The sequence below is a fragment of the Ursus maritimus genome, unplaced genomic scaffold (genome assembly GCF_017311325.1).
Source record: "Ursus maritimus isolate PB19 unplaced genomic scaffold, ASM1731132v1 scaffold_1, whole genome shotgun sequence".
Lineage (NCBI taxonomy): Eukaryota > Metazoa > Chordata > Mammalia > Carnivora > Ursidae > Ursus > Ursus maritimus.
In genome coordinates this window covers 69,157,951-69,170,846 of record NW_024423343.1, presented here as the reverse complement: position 1 = coordinate 69,170,846, position 12,896 = coordinate 69,157,951, and the positions used below count along the sequence as shown (strand labels likewise).

Sequence of the window (12,896 nt, the reverse complement as noted above, 5' to 3'; positions counted from 1 at the left end):
TTAGCACACAGAGGTAACCCCTCCTCAGAGTTACCATTCTTTTATTTATAGTTTCCCCATATATGATTCATTCCTTAAATAGTCTATATAACTTTGCAAGTCTTTGAATTTTACGTAAGTAGAATCATTTCAAGTTTTTTTTTTTTTTTGGCATTTATCTTTTTTGCTCAAAGTCATGCCTGTGACATTCATCTATGTTGGTGTGTCTACTATGGTTTGTTCATTTTTATGCAATGTTGCATTATAAGAATAAAGCACATTTTATCCCTTCTCTTGCTGGTGGACATTTGAGTAGGTTCCAGCTGGGTAATTTGCTGTACTTAGCAATGCTTCCATGAACATTGTTGTACATGTCTCCTGATGCACATGGCTAGATTTTCCTGAGAATAATTTTTAGAAGAGGAATTCCTAGAGCATAAGGTATGTTCAGCATTAACATTATTAGACAATGCTAATGTTCTTTCTAGTTTGCACTCCCAGCAGTATGTACAAACATTCCCGCTGCTGAACATCCTCAATACTCGGCATCTTAACATTTTTGGTGGGGAGCAAAATGGTATCTCATTGTAGTTTAAGGTTGTGTTTTTCTGATTACTAATGCAGTTGAACATATTTTCCTACCTTTATTGGTTATTTGTATTTCCTTTTCCAATTTGTATTCAGGTCTTCTCTTAGATCCACTTTCTGCCCTCCCTTACTTTGAATCTCAAGGGCCTTCTCTGCATTCTCAGCCTCCGTTTCTCATTGGCTTCTGGTTAGGTTCAGCCAATGAGAGTTACTGGCAGGAAATGGAAGTTTGGGAGGGGGAGAATCCAAGGTATTTCTCTCCTCTATGCTTTGGGAGCATGCCAAGCAGTGGCTGTGTCTCTTCTGCTCCTACCTAGAAGCCCCACTCTTTGTGGTCCAATTCTGACCATGCAACCATGCTGTGCTTCCAGCATGTTTGGGTGGTTCCTTCTCCAAGGCTCTAGCTCCCACAGGGTAGCCCAGGCTCCTATTTGGGTAACACTAGTCCTTCTCCATTCCTCATGTCCCAGGGGTAGTAGTAGCTTCTTGTAATTGGTACTTTCTAGATAAGCTCACTGGCACTTACTTACAGGTCTTTCAACATCTCTATAGCAGGTTATTTCCCTATATGAAACTTCTTCCATTGAACTACCTAGCATGGATTTTATACTCCTTACTGGACCTTGATGATACTAATTTAACACATGAAAGAACCTGAGACAGTATCCAAAACTGAGTAAGATGTGAACAAGATTAATATTTCATACATACATTCAACTGCATGAGGAGTTGTGGCATAAAGAAAGCCAGTGTGGGGATGCCTGGGTGGTTCAGTCGGTTAAGTGTCTGCCTTTGGCAGGTCATGATCCCAGGGTCCTGGGATGGAGCCCTGTATCGAGCTCCCTGCTCAGCAGAGAACCTGCTTCTCCCTCTGCCTGCCGCTCTCCCTGCTTGTTCTCTCTCTCTCTCTGACAAATAAATAAAATCTTAAAAGAAAAGAAAAGAAAAGAAAAGAAAGCCAGTGTGTGTTGCACTGAAACTGCAGTTCTGATGATGCCCACAGATGGTCCCAGGTGTAGTAAGGAGGCCCTAGGAGGCCCAAACAAGGGCTTGGTCTAAGAATAAATTTTAAATAATTCCCACAGCACCGTGATAATAAAGATCTGCATTTATTCCTGGTTATAACTAAACTCATGAGGGCTATAATCATGGATACAGACCCCAAAGGGCAAATATAAGGTTGTAATTCACCCACTTAAAAAACAAAAGACAAAATTAAACAACTCTTATTAAAATAAACTGAACTTACTCCGCAGACTTTAAACTGTAGAATTCTCAGATGAGGAAATGTTCCATCAGTGTGTCTACGGAACATTGACAGAGGGACTGGAAAGGAGCCAATGTGGCTGACTCATTCACTTACTCAGCTTAACCTCATGCACAGACACCAAGGAACTATGGAATTACAGAGTTCACAGGGAACTTCCATCATCTGCCCTCCTACTTTATGAGCAAGGAAACTGAGGCCAGAGGGTTCAGTGACCTTTGTGGGTTTAAGAAGCACAAGAGAAGTTAGATGTGGACCCCTGAGATTCATAAGAAGACTCCCAAAACACCAATGAAAGCACATTAGGGCTGGTTACCAGCCTATGATGGAAGGCAGAGGTGAAACTTAGGTGTTAGGTGATGATGCAAGGGTGGGTCATAGGTTAAGAGGATGCTGGTGGTAGTAAGACTTGTGTAGTTGGTAGGAGTGCGTTGCAAAGATCAGTAATGTGTTTTGGGTAGGAATGCAACACCTCAAGCATGGTGGGAATTCCCTAGGAAACATTTTTGTCAAAGGTGAATTCTTGGAAAATAAGGAAATAATTTTAATGGTACAGATGATTTTCTAGATGTGGGAAATGTGATGAAGGATTAAGTTTTGTTACTGGCGTGCATTCACTATGTTTTGGCAAAAACGCGAGAATTAGGGTGATATGTTCGTTTTTTACTTATGTAATTGAAAGTTCTTTCCTCAGAATAACCAAATTCATTGCTAAAATCTGTTCTAAGAAAACAACAGTTCAAATGATAAATAACCAAAGCCCAGGAGCCCTTGCTCCTTGGGGAAAATGGTCAGGTTTACACCTTAGAACAATTATTTTCCTGACTTTAGCAGAAGATCGTGAAGAAATGAGTGTGATGTGACTCTCCTTCAAAGCTGACTCATAACTCAGGACCACCTAACTTGTTAGTTAAGGGTAAGGTTAGACACCTTACCTTAGTTAAGGTAAGAATGCTGGATGACTGACTTTTAGAAACACTTATGAAGTATAATAGAGAGAATCCTAAGAAATTTTAGTTCTGAGAGCTATGACACTATTTAGTACTGAGGGGTATTACTGTATTTACCAATTTTACCATATTCACCTTTTGTCAACTCACTAATATCTCCATGAAGAAGATGGTCCAAACTTTTCCTTTCTAGAACCCAGTTCCATCTCCTTTTAGGCTTCCTGCAAGAAGCAAAATGTGCCTCTTGCTTTGCTGATAGGCTAGAGGCCATCTAATGTGAATTCACCAGGTCTCTATTTTTCCTCTTGTAACTCATCTTTATCTCAGCCTTGGAGGAGAAGTCAGACCACTTTTTCTTAACATAACTTCTGTGTTCCCAACCATATTCTTCCCCTGTCTAGTATTTTTTAGTTTCTTCTTCTCCATGAATCACAGGAAGAGAGACTTTGAGTATGTTTTAAACTTTTTATTTTTATTTTTAAAAAATTTTTAAAAAAGATTTTATTTATTTATTTGAGAAAGAGAGAAAGAGCATGATCAGGGGGAGGGGCAGAGGGAGAGAAGAGAGAAGCAGGCTCCCTGCTGAGCAGGGAGCCCAATGTAGGGCTCAATTCCGGGACCCTGGGATCATGACCTGGGCTGAAGGCAGATGCTTAACCGACTGAGACACACAGATGCCCCTATTTTATTTTATTTTATTTTATTTTTTTTACTATAGAATATAAAAACCACACCCAGAGTAGAGAACATAGTGCAATGAATTTACCGTTCCCATCACCTTCTTCAGCAGTTATCAATACATGATCAGTCCTGTTTCATCTCTGCTCTGACCCACTCTCTACTCCTTTCAGATTATTTTGAAGCAAATCTCAGTCATCAAATATTTCATCTGTAAATATGTCAGTATGCATCTCTAAAAGATAAGATCTTGTAAAGACATAACCACAGTACATTAACTCACCTAAAAAAAATGACAAGAGTTCCTTAATGCTGTTAAATATCTGGGGCACCTGGGTGGTGCAGTCGTTAAGCGTCTGCCTTTGGCTCAGGGCATGATCCCGGTGTTCTGGGTTCGAGCCCCGCATCAGGCTCCTCGGCTGGTAGCCTGCTTCTTCCTCTCCCACTCCCCCTGCTTGTGTTCCCTCTCTCACTGGCTGTCTCTCTCTCTGTCAAATAAATAAATAAAATTTAAAAAATACTGTTAAATATCTAATTGGTGTTCATGTTTCCTCAATTATCTTACAAATATTATTGTTTTGTTTTTACAATGTGTTTGAATCAGAATCTAAATAAGGTTTTTACATTGACAGTGGTTGAGATTTCTCTTATCTTTAAATCTCTAGACACATTGTCTTTCCATTCTTTTTCTCTTGTAATTGTGTGAGAAAAAGCTGACTTGTTTATAGAATTTCTCAGAGTCTGGATTTTGATTATTGCATCACTGTTGTGTTAACGTGTTCCATTATCCCTCATAACTCTTATACATTATTAGTATGGTTTATAAACTCAGATTCAATTTATTCTTGACAGTTCTATTTCATATGTGCTGTGCTTTTCTGTCAGGAAGCCCATAATGTGATATTTTTTCTCGTTGTTTGTTGATATTATCAGCCATTGATGATCATTACTGGGATCATTAAGAATTGGAAAACAGAGATATTCTAATTCTATCATTTTTTTCTTCATTTATTAGCTGGATGCTTCTTTAAAGAGAAACTTTCCCTTATCAACTAGTTGGTTACCCAGAGCTACAGATCATATAGGAAACTTGATTTTTCCCTTTATTGATCAGTTTTGAAAGTATAAGGAGGTGGTTCATTCATAGCATCCTCTAAAGGCGACCAATGAGATTTTAATTTGTAATTATCGTTTATTCATATTTGATATTTTTCAATCCCTTTCATTTATTATAATTATTGATGTTCCACTTGGGCCAGGGGAGACATCCATAGGAGTCTTTCATAGTTTCCTCATGATCTGGAATGACACGGTGTTTCAGTCTCAACCTGTACATTTCTTGTCCCAGACCTGGAATTAGACACTTCTCTAAAGATGTTTGCTTTGTTTTAGTAGGAAATGGTAGAGATCACAGCTGGGTGCTAGGACTGCTCTTTCCTGATAGTTCGGTCCTCATTTCCATCATGGGTTTTGAAACCAGACATGTGGATTTGAGTCCTCATCCCTCCACTTGCCAGCTGGGTTCTTAGGCGAGGTACTTATTGTTGATGGTAGAAATGCCCTTTTATTTTATTTTTTGTATTTTGAAATATAACATATATGAAAAAGCATATAAAGAATAAATGTATAGTATAATAAATTACAAAGTGAACATCTATGTAACCACAACCTAGGCAAAAAATATATAACATTTCCACAGACGCTGTCTGCATCCCTTTTTTATCACACATCCCTTCATCCTCTCTAAAGGCAGTCACTATTTGCACTTTTATGGTTATAATGTCCTTACTTTACTTTATAGTTGGATCTCTTACAAATAGACCCCTTAGGGTTGCCTATTCTTGAACTACATGTATGTGGATTCATGATCTGTGTATTCTTTTGTATCTGATTTCTTTTGCTCAACACTATACTTGTAAGATTTATTCACGTGGTGTGTAGCTGTGTTTTTTTCATTTTTATTGCTATATATATCCCATTGTATGAACACACTGCAATTTGTTTATCCACTTGATGATTCCAATTTTTGACAAATACAAATAAGTCACTTTGATCACTGTACAAATAGTCTGATGTACAAATGCATGCACTTGTTTTGAGTATATTCCAAGGGGTAGAATTGCTTGGTCACAAGGTATGCATATATCAGAATTTAACAGATAATGCTGTACTATTTTCCAAAGTTGTTTTGCCAATTTACTGTGTAAGAAAAAGACCCAATTGAGCTTTTTGCTTCTCTTCTTAAAGACAGTTCAATGGGAAGCTCTAAAAGAGAAAGAAGCTAAGACTTGCAGGGGTTACTTTAACCTGTGGGAGTGAAAAAGAGCAATCACAGGAATAAGTCCTTGGAGCTTCCTATTCCCTGCCTCTTCTTTTGGAAATTGTATTGTTCTCTGAAATATAGTTCAAATAGTCCTCTTCCTTGAAGCCAACCCTGATTCCATTAACTAGAAGGAGAATGATTGATAGATTTTCCTTTGTATTATAATTATATGCGGGCTCATCATCCCCACTGGAACAGGCACCAAGTCTTAATGGTTTTTATTTCCTACTCTCTGGTACAATTCCTTTTAGTGCAAAGAAAAGAAGCCTATCAGGCAACAGTGGATGATAATTCAAGAATAAAAACTAAAACCTTCATTCGTTTAGTAAAGGACCCTGGGTTTTCCCCCCTCCCTTTTGTGGGTAGAGTGTGGACCACTGTGTTTTGTGAGGTCACCACAAAAAAGTTTGGGTAGAATATTTATGGTTACTTCTATTTCCAGTTCCTTCAAAGGTGCCTTGTATGTTTTGTGATTTCATTCATTGTTTTATAGTGTTGTATTATATTGTGATGTCTATTTTTAAGTTAAGTAGTTATTGAGTCAAAGGGATTTTTTAGTGTTTTATTATTCTTCCAGTAAAATAATTTAGTCTGTAAAATACCTGGTTGCTTTATACAATTTACAGAATGAAAGATAGACACCTAACAATTCAAAAATTAAAAAACAGAATACAACCATAAATGAAGGTGTATCCTTCCTACCTTGTAAATAGCTATAATCGGTCTCTGCCCCATGGGTGGTCAGACTTCCCCTATGAGTTAATAGAAAACTAAGGAAACACTGTTAAGGTTCTTAAATGTAGTTAAATTTCACATTGCTCTTAGAGGAGAGTGTTGTTTTCTGGAGCCTGTGTGTGTGTGTGTGTGAGTGTGTACACGCACATACTTGCATATCTGTAAGTATCTTTTCCCTATTGATACTGTACTCCTAAGTTTGTTTCTTATATCTTTGCTTTTCATATTTTAAGATACTGCTGATTGCAAATGGCACATCATCATTTCCACACTGGGTATACAGAACACACAGTTTGCAATTGTTGCCTTCACTTGTTATCACCTTGCTATAGTTATGCTTAGTAGGCATTACCCAGATGAATATGAGTGTACTCTGGCCTGAGCTACTTTTCACACTCAGAGAGGTTGCCATGGCCATGGCCAAAGCCCCTGTTAAAGGGTATGCACAGGTTATGATCCTCTGTTCCACATACCCTGTAACTCTGATCACAGCTGATTAGATCAAAGATGAGCTCCTTCCTCAAAGACAGCCAATATTTAGGTGGCTTAGCAAAATATGAACTAGCTTTTTCTGAGTTGGGTTCTCCAGAAACAGGTCCTGGGGTGATTTGTATGAATGTGCCCTGGTGAAAATCTGCAAATAAATCTAGAATTTGTCTTGCTGTTGCAGGACTCTTGAGATATGAAGTGTTCTCAGAAAAAAGTAGAGTAGTGGGGACATGGGACAGGGAAGGAAGGTAAGACAGAGAAGGTAGATGTCAAGCAAAACCCCACAGAAGATAACTGTTACAGTTCTGCAAAGAGGATTGGAGAGAAGTGATCACATCACAGACAAACCCATCAGGGGTGAGGGAGCTGCAGTATTTATACTCCCATACTCATCAATCATTGGTTAAGGGCCAAGCCTATGTATATAAATTTCCAGGCACTGTCTGTTCTCTATGCATGCAGCAAAAACTGTCCTCATGCAGCCTGAGGGCAGCCTTTTGACAGAGAGATGCAGGTGTTGGTCATTGAGAGAGAAAGCACTCTAGGACTGGAGTACACTAATATAGCACAGCCATTATAGGGGATCTGCACAGAGCACTGTCAATAGGCCTACAGGCCTGGTGTGATAGGTTGCTCAACAGGGACTATTGTGATTCATGGAGCTAATTTGATCCTCTCTCTTAGGGATCTGGATATGACATACATGGAGTTAGTAACAACTGAACAGGCAACAGGATCCAGGAGCAAGAAGCAGGAGAGTTGAAAAGAATAGAAGCAAAAGTTTACAGATTTCACACTCTTTGTGGGTGCACATGTGCTCTGGTTTCACTTAGCTTTACTCTCATTCCCCCAAGGAAGTAGGTATTTCCTTATTCTACCATTGCTTTTTGTAATGACAGAATATCTTAAATATAAAATATGGATAACGATTACACAACATTTGCAGCAATATGGACGGGACTGGAGGAGATTATGCTAAGTGAAATAAGTCAAGCAGAGAAAGACAATTATCATATGGTTTCACTCATTTATGGAACCTAAGAAATAGGAAGATTGGTAGGAGAAGGAAGGGAAGAATGAAGGGGGGGTAAACAGAAGGGTGAATGAACCATGGGAGACTGTGGACTCTGGGAAACAAACTGAGGGCTTCAGAGGGCAGGGGGGCGGGGGATTGGGATAGGCTGGTGATGGGTATTAAGGAGGGCACATATTGCATGGTGCACTGGGTGTTATATGCAAGTAATGAATCATGGAACATTGCATCAAAAACTGGGGATGTACTGTATGGTGACTAATATAACAAAATAAATATTATTAAAAAAATATGGATAACAGACGTGACTCCCTCCAAAGAAGCAGATGGCCAGATTCTTGGGTTCAACTACCTTGTTATTCTGCTTCCTCTTTTTTCTCTTTTCCTCACTTGTCCATGCTGGGTGAGGTGTGGATTCCACTTGGGATGACTAACTAGATTATTACTGAACTCATACTTCTCTGATTTTCAATATGAGTTGTGGGTGTCTCTGATGAATTAGTCTAGAAATTAAAGATGTGTTTGTAACATTTCTCTACCTCACAGGCTTCATGGTGGGCAGCAGGTCATTGTTATAAACTGTGATTTGGCATCAATCCTTGGACTACGAATAGCTCAGCCTCTCACCTTACACCCAGTCCCAAATTCGCCCATTTCTTATGCATTTGAGCTCAGCACATTGGAGTTGTTAAAATGAAAATGTTTTCTGGAAACAAACCATATCAGTTAATAGTCTTAATCTACATTCATATGCTCATGGGCAGTGATACAGCTAAAGAATTGCAGAACGATAGCTCCACAGAACAACCATTTCTTACAATCTGGGATAACTCTCAAATCTGTCTTAGTAGTGTGACTTGCTGGAGAAAGAACTTAAACCAGATAAATATTAAATTAGCGCAAGAACTGCCCCCTTAGTGGTATTGAGGCAGGCATTTTATCCCCCAGGTTTGGCAACTTTATTTCTGTATCTGATATTTTAAGGAAACATATAAGTAATACTAATACTATTTCTGTAGATAATGGTTAGGTATAAATGAGATCAGAGAAGGGGAAAATGATTTACAAAGCCAGTATAACATGTGAAAACAAAAATAAAAACTAAAACAAAGCAATTCATCCTGAAGCTTAGTATATGTGGAGTGGAATTCAGAATGACAGGTAATCTATGTCTTCCCAAACCAAATAGCTGTACTCATGCCAGTGCATACACTTTACCTGCACCAAGGCATCAACTTCCAGTTGTAACAATATCTGGGAACTCTCGGAGTAAGGATGACATGACTGCATTAGTTTTTTTTTTTTAAAGGCAATAATATCCATTAAATAACGTTTATTAAGCACCTCCTTTGTGCCTTACTTTTCTTATGGGGCTAGTAATAGTACCTACTTCATAAAGGTATAGTGAGAATTAAATGAGGGAAGTATTTAGATTAGCACCTGTTATAGTTCTAGTGTGCAATAGCTGAAATTTATTATTAAAATTGTTAGGTACTAAAGTCACTATTGGAGATATAAAAAATGGACAAGATACGGTCCTTCTCTTCAAGGAGCTCCGAGCCTAATGGAAAATGAAACATGTAAAGAAGCATTTATGATTTGGTAGGATTTAGTGCAAAATAAAGACATGTTAATGCCAGGGTACTAGCTTAAAAGAGTGAACAGTTAATTTTGTGTGAGTAGGTAATGAAGATTTTCCAGAGTTAGGAGACCCTGCGGTAACATTTGATACTGGGCACTGATAGAGGCTATTAAATGAGAGTGGGGTGGAAGGCCTTCTAGTAATGAGACACAGTACAGTACATTTGGGAACTGGATACCCAGGAGTGGAGCAAGGTCTGTCTGCAGAAGCAGCCAATGGTGATACTAGATGGTCAGGTAGAACTATGCCAAAAAAAAGTTTTTCTGTGTAACATTCAGGAGCTTGGACTTTATCCTCTGCGTGATGAAGACCACTGAAAGGGTTTGACCAAAAACAACATCAAAAAAGATATAATCAGATTTACATTTTGAAGAGATGACAAGATGACTCTGGAAGCTGTGGATAAATGCCAAGTTGATAAGACTGAACGAGCTGTTAGGAAAGTCCAGGCAAGAAACGGGAGAGTGTTAACGAGGACAGTAATAATGGGAACAGAGAGGAGATAAGAGACAAGGCAGCTCATACAGGGAGACAGAATATAATAAGCTGCTATTGAAAGGGTTAGAGATATCATTGTTACTTATGGTACAGTTAGGCCCTCCCAATTATTCTAAAGAAACTTCTCATTTTAATGCCTGTCAGTCCATGTATTGAGATTCTTTGCATTTCTCCTCAAATTATATACTGTCATGTAGGGTTTTGTAGTTTCCATCCAAATTCATCTCCATTTAAATTGTAAATATTGGAAGAGGAGAATAAAGTCAGTGTTAAAGCGGCAATGGTCATTATGGCGTAACTTGTGTTTGCTGCAACTCCTCAACCCTGAGAAGTCTCAGAATGAAGAATTTAGGGATATAGTCAAGGTAAAAATGGGAGATTCTGGAGGTATAAAGAAAAAAATGGGATCGTAATGGTAATATGTAAGGATTATATTGATATATGTTAGTGAATTACTCTAATAGAATATTAGTACTATTTGGAAAGCTGTCAATGTCATCTCATATTTAAACTATTAAGTGCATATTTAAGCTGTGCAAAGCACTTGCATTCATTTCATGGCTAATCAATCCAGTCGGAAATTGTTTGCCAAATGGTAATGGGATTTTCTCTAACAGCCAGATACTTAAGTCACTAGACACCAAATTATGGGATAAAAAAAATCAGTTCCACATCCCGGATAATTATTGACTTAAAACAATATTGTGTTGAGTCCCGGTGTGTAACATCTAACAGCAGATGTCTTTGTCTTGGACCATTTTGATGATCTCAGTAACTCTAGCATGATAAACTAATGATGCAAATTATTTTTTCATTTTAATTTTACATTGTAGATGGAACTATTGGCTTTTATTTATTTTTTTTATATTGGCTTTTAATGTAACATATTTTCCGTTGCAGCCAAGACCTAAATTAGAGTAATAACAATGGAGAAGTAGAGCAGGTGACATATTTCAGAGCTATTTGGAAGTGCAAAGCAGGAGTTGAAAGAATAAATTCCAGGCTTCTGAAGTGGGTGGCTGGCAAATGATGGTGCCAGTTGCTGTGATAAAGAAGAGAGGAGGAGAGGGGGGAGATTTAAGGAGAAGACAGATTCTGTTTTAGATTTGATGGATTTGAGGTATCTATGGTATGGATGTGGAGAAATTTACTAATCCCTTAAGTTTAGAACCCAGAAGGGATCTATGTTTGTGACAGAGATTTGAGAGTCATCAGTGTACAGGGAATAGATAAAGTTATAAGAATGAAGAATTCTAGGGAATACTAACATGGAAGGAGAAGAACAGGGGAAGAGGAGAGAGAGGAGGCAGGAAGACAGTCAAGAAGAAAAGGTAGAGGAGGGAAACAATGAAAGAATATTACTTATAGAGAGATGGTTTAAATCAGCGGTTTCCAAACATTGTAAATTATGTATTCAGTCAGTAATTTTTTTAACAATCCCCATGTGTATTTACTTATGAATTATATACATATAATATTTTAGTCTATATAATATCTATTAATAGATAGACCCTGAGATCATAACCTGAGCTGAAATAAAGAGTCAGACCCTTAACTGACTGAACCGCCCAGGCGTCCCAAAGATGTATATTTTCTTTTTTTGACTTTTTAAAAAAAGGCACCCTGTTTTATTATTATTATTATTATTATTATTATTATTATTTGGGTTTTGGCATATGAAAATTTATTATTGTCATATTTCACCATTAACACTTATGATCTTGGTCTTTCCTTCTTGCCTTTGCATAAGGCCAAAAGAGAGACACTGGCTACTTTCACAACCTTAAAGTGAATTCCAGGAATGTCACTGACAGCATGACTTTGTGACCAAATTCAGCAACCAGAATCTCATAAATTTCCTCAATAGAATTCAAACAACCATTGTTGGGTACAAAACGTGTGTTGTTGTTGTTGTTTGCCAGTCTTGATCAGCTGGACCCTGACACACTTCCTAATGGCAGAATTTGGCTGTTTGGCTTCAACCCCTACTTTTTCCAGCATAATTCCCTTCGTATGGAATTATGGAGGAATTTGGAGGAAGCACCACCAAAAGGGTTGGCCTTCACAGCTGTGCTTTCTTGTACTGTTTTCTTGCCAAATGGGCTTTCTTGTACTGTTTATCATGTCACTTCTGATCTTGTCCATGGCTATGGAGCTTCCTGGCAGTACAAAGATCATGACACTTGTCCATCCTGCCCATACCACCGGCCTGAGCAAAAGAGTTATTATTATTTTTTAAGTAATCTCTACACCCAGTGTGGGGCTTAAATTTACAACCCCCGAGAGCAAAAGCTGCATGATCTACTAACTAAGCCAGACAGGCACCCCTTCTTTTTGACTTTTAAAAACTTTTTATTATGGAAATTTTTGAACATACTCAGAAGTAGGAAGAATAGGATAATGAACCTTCACATAGCCATCATCTAGTTTTGACAGTTATTAACATAATATTGACATTTTATTTTATTTTTTGGCTTTTTAAGTTTTTATCTTAATTCTAATTAGTTAACATACAGTGTTATATTAATTTCAGGTGTACAATATAGTGATTCAATAATTCCATACATCATCCAGTGCTCATTATGACAAGTGCACTCCTTAATCCCCATCACCTGTTTAATCCCTCCCCCCACCCCTACCCATCTCCCCTCTTGTAACCATAAGTTTGTTCATGATAATTAAGAGTCTGTTTCATGATCTCTCTCTCTCTCTTT

General features: G+C 38.0%; 1 pseudogene; it reads right to left on the bottom strand.

The window, feature by feature from the left end:
- Window positions 1-11,895: 11,895 nt before the first annotated feature.
- Window positions 11,896-12,373, bottom strand: LOC103659496 (annotated as a pseudogene).
- Window positions 12,374-12,896: the final 523 nt, after the last annotated feature.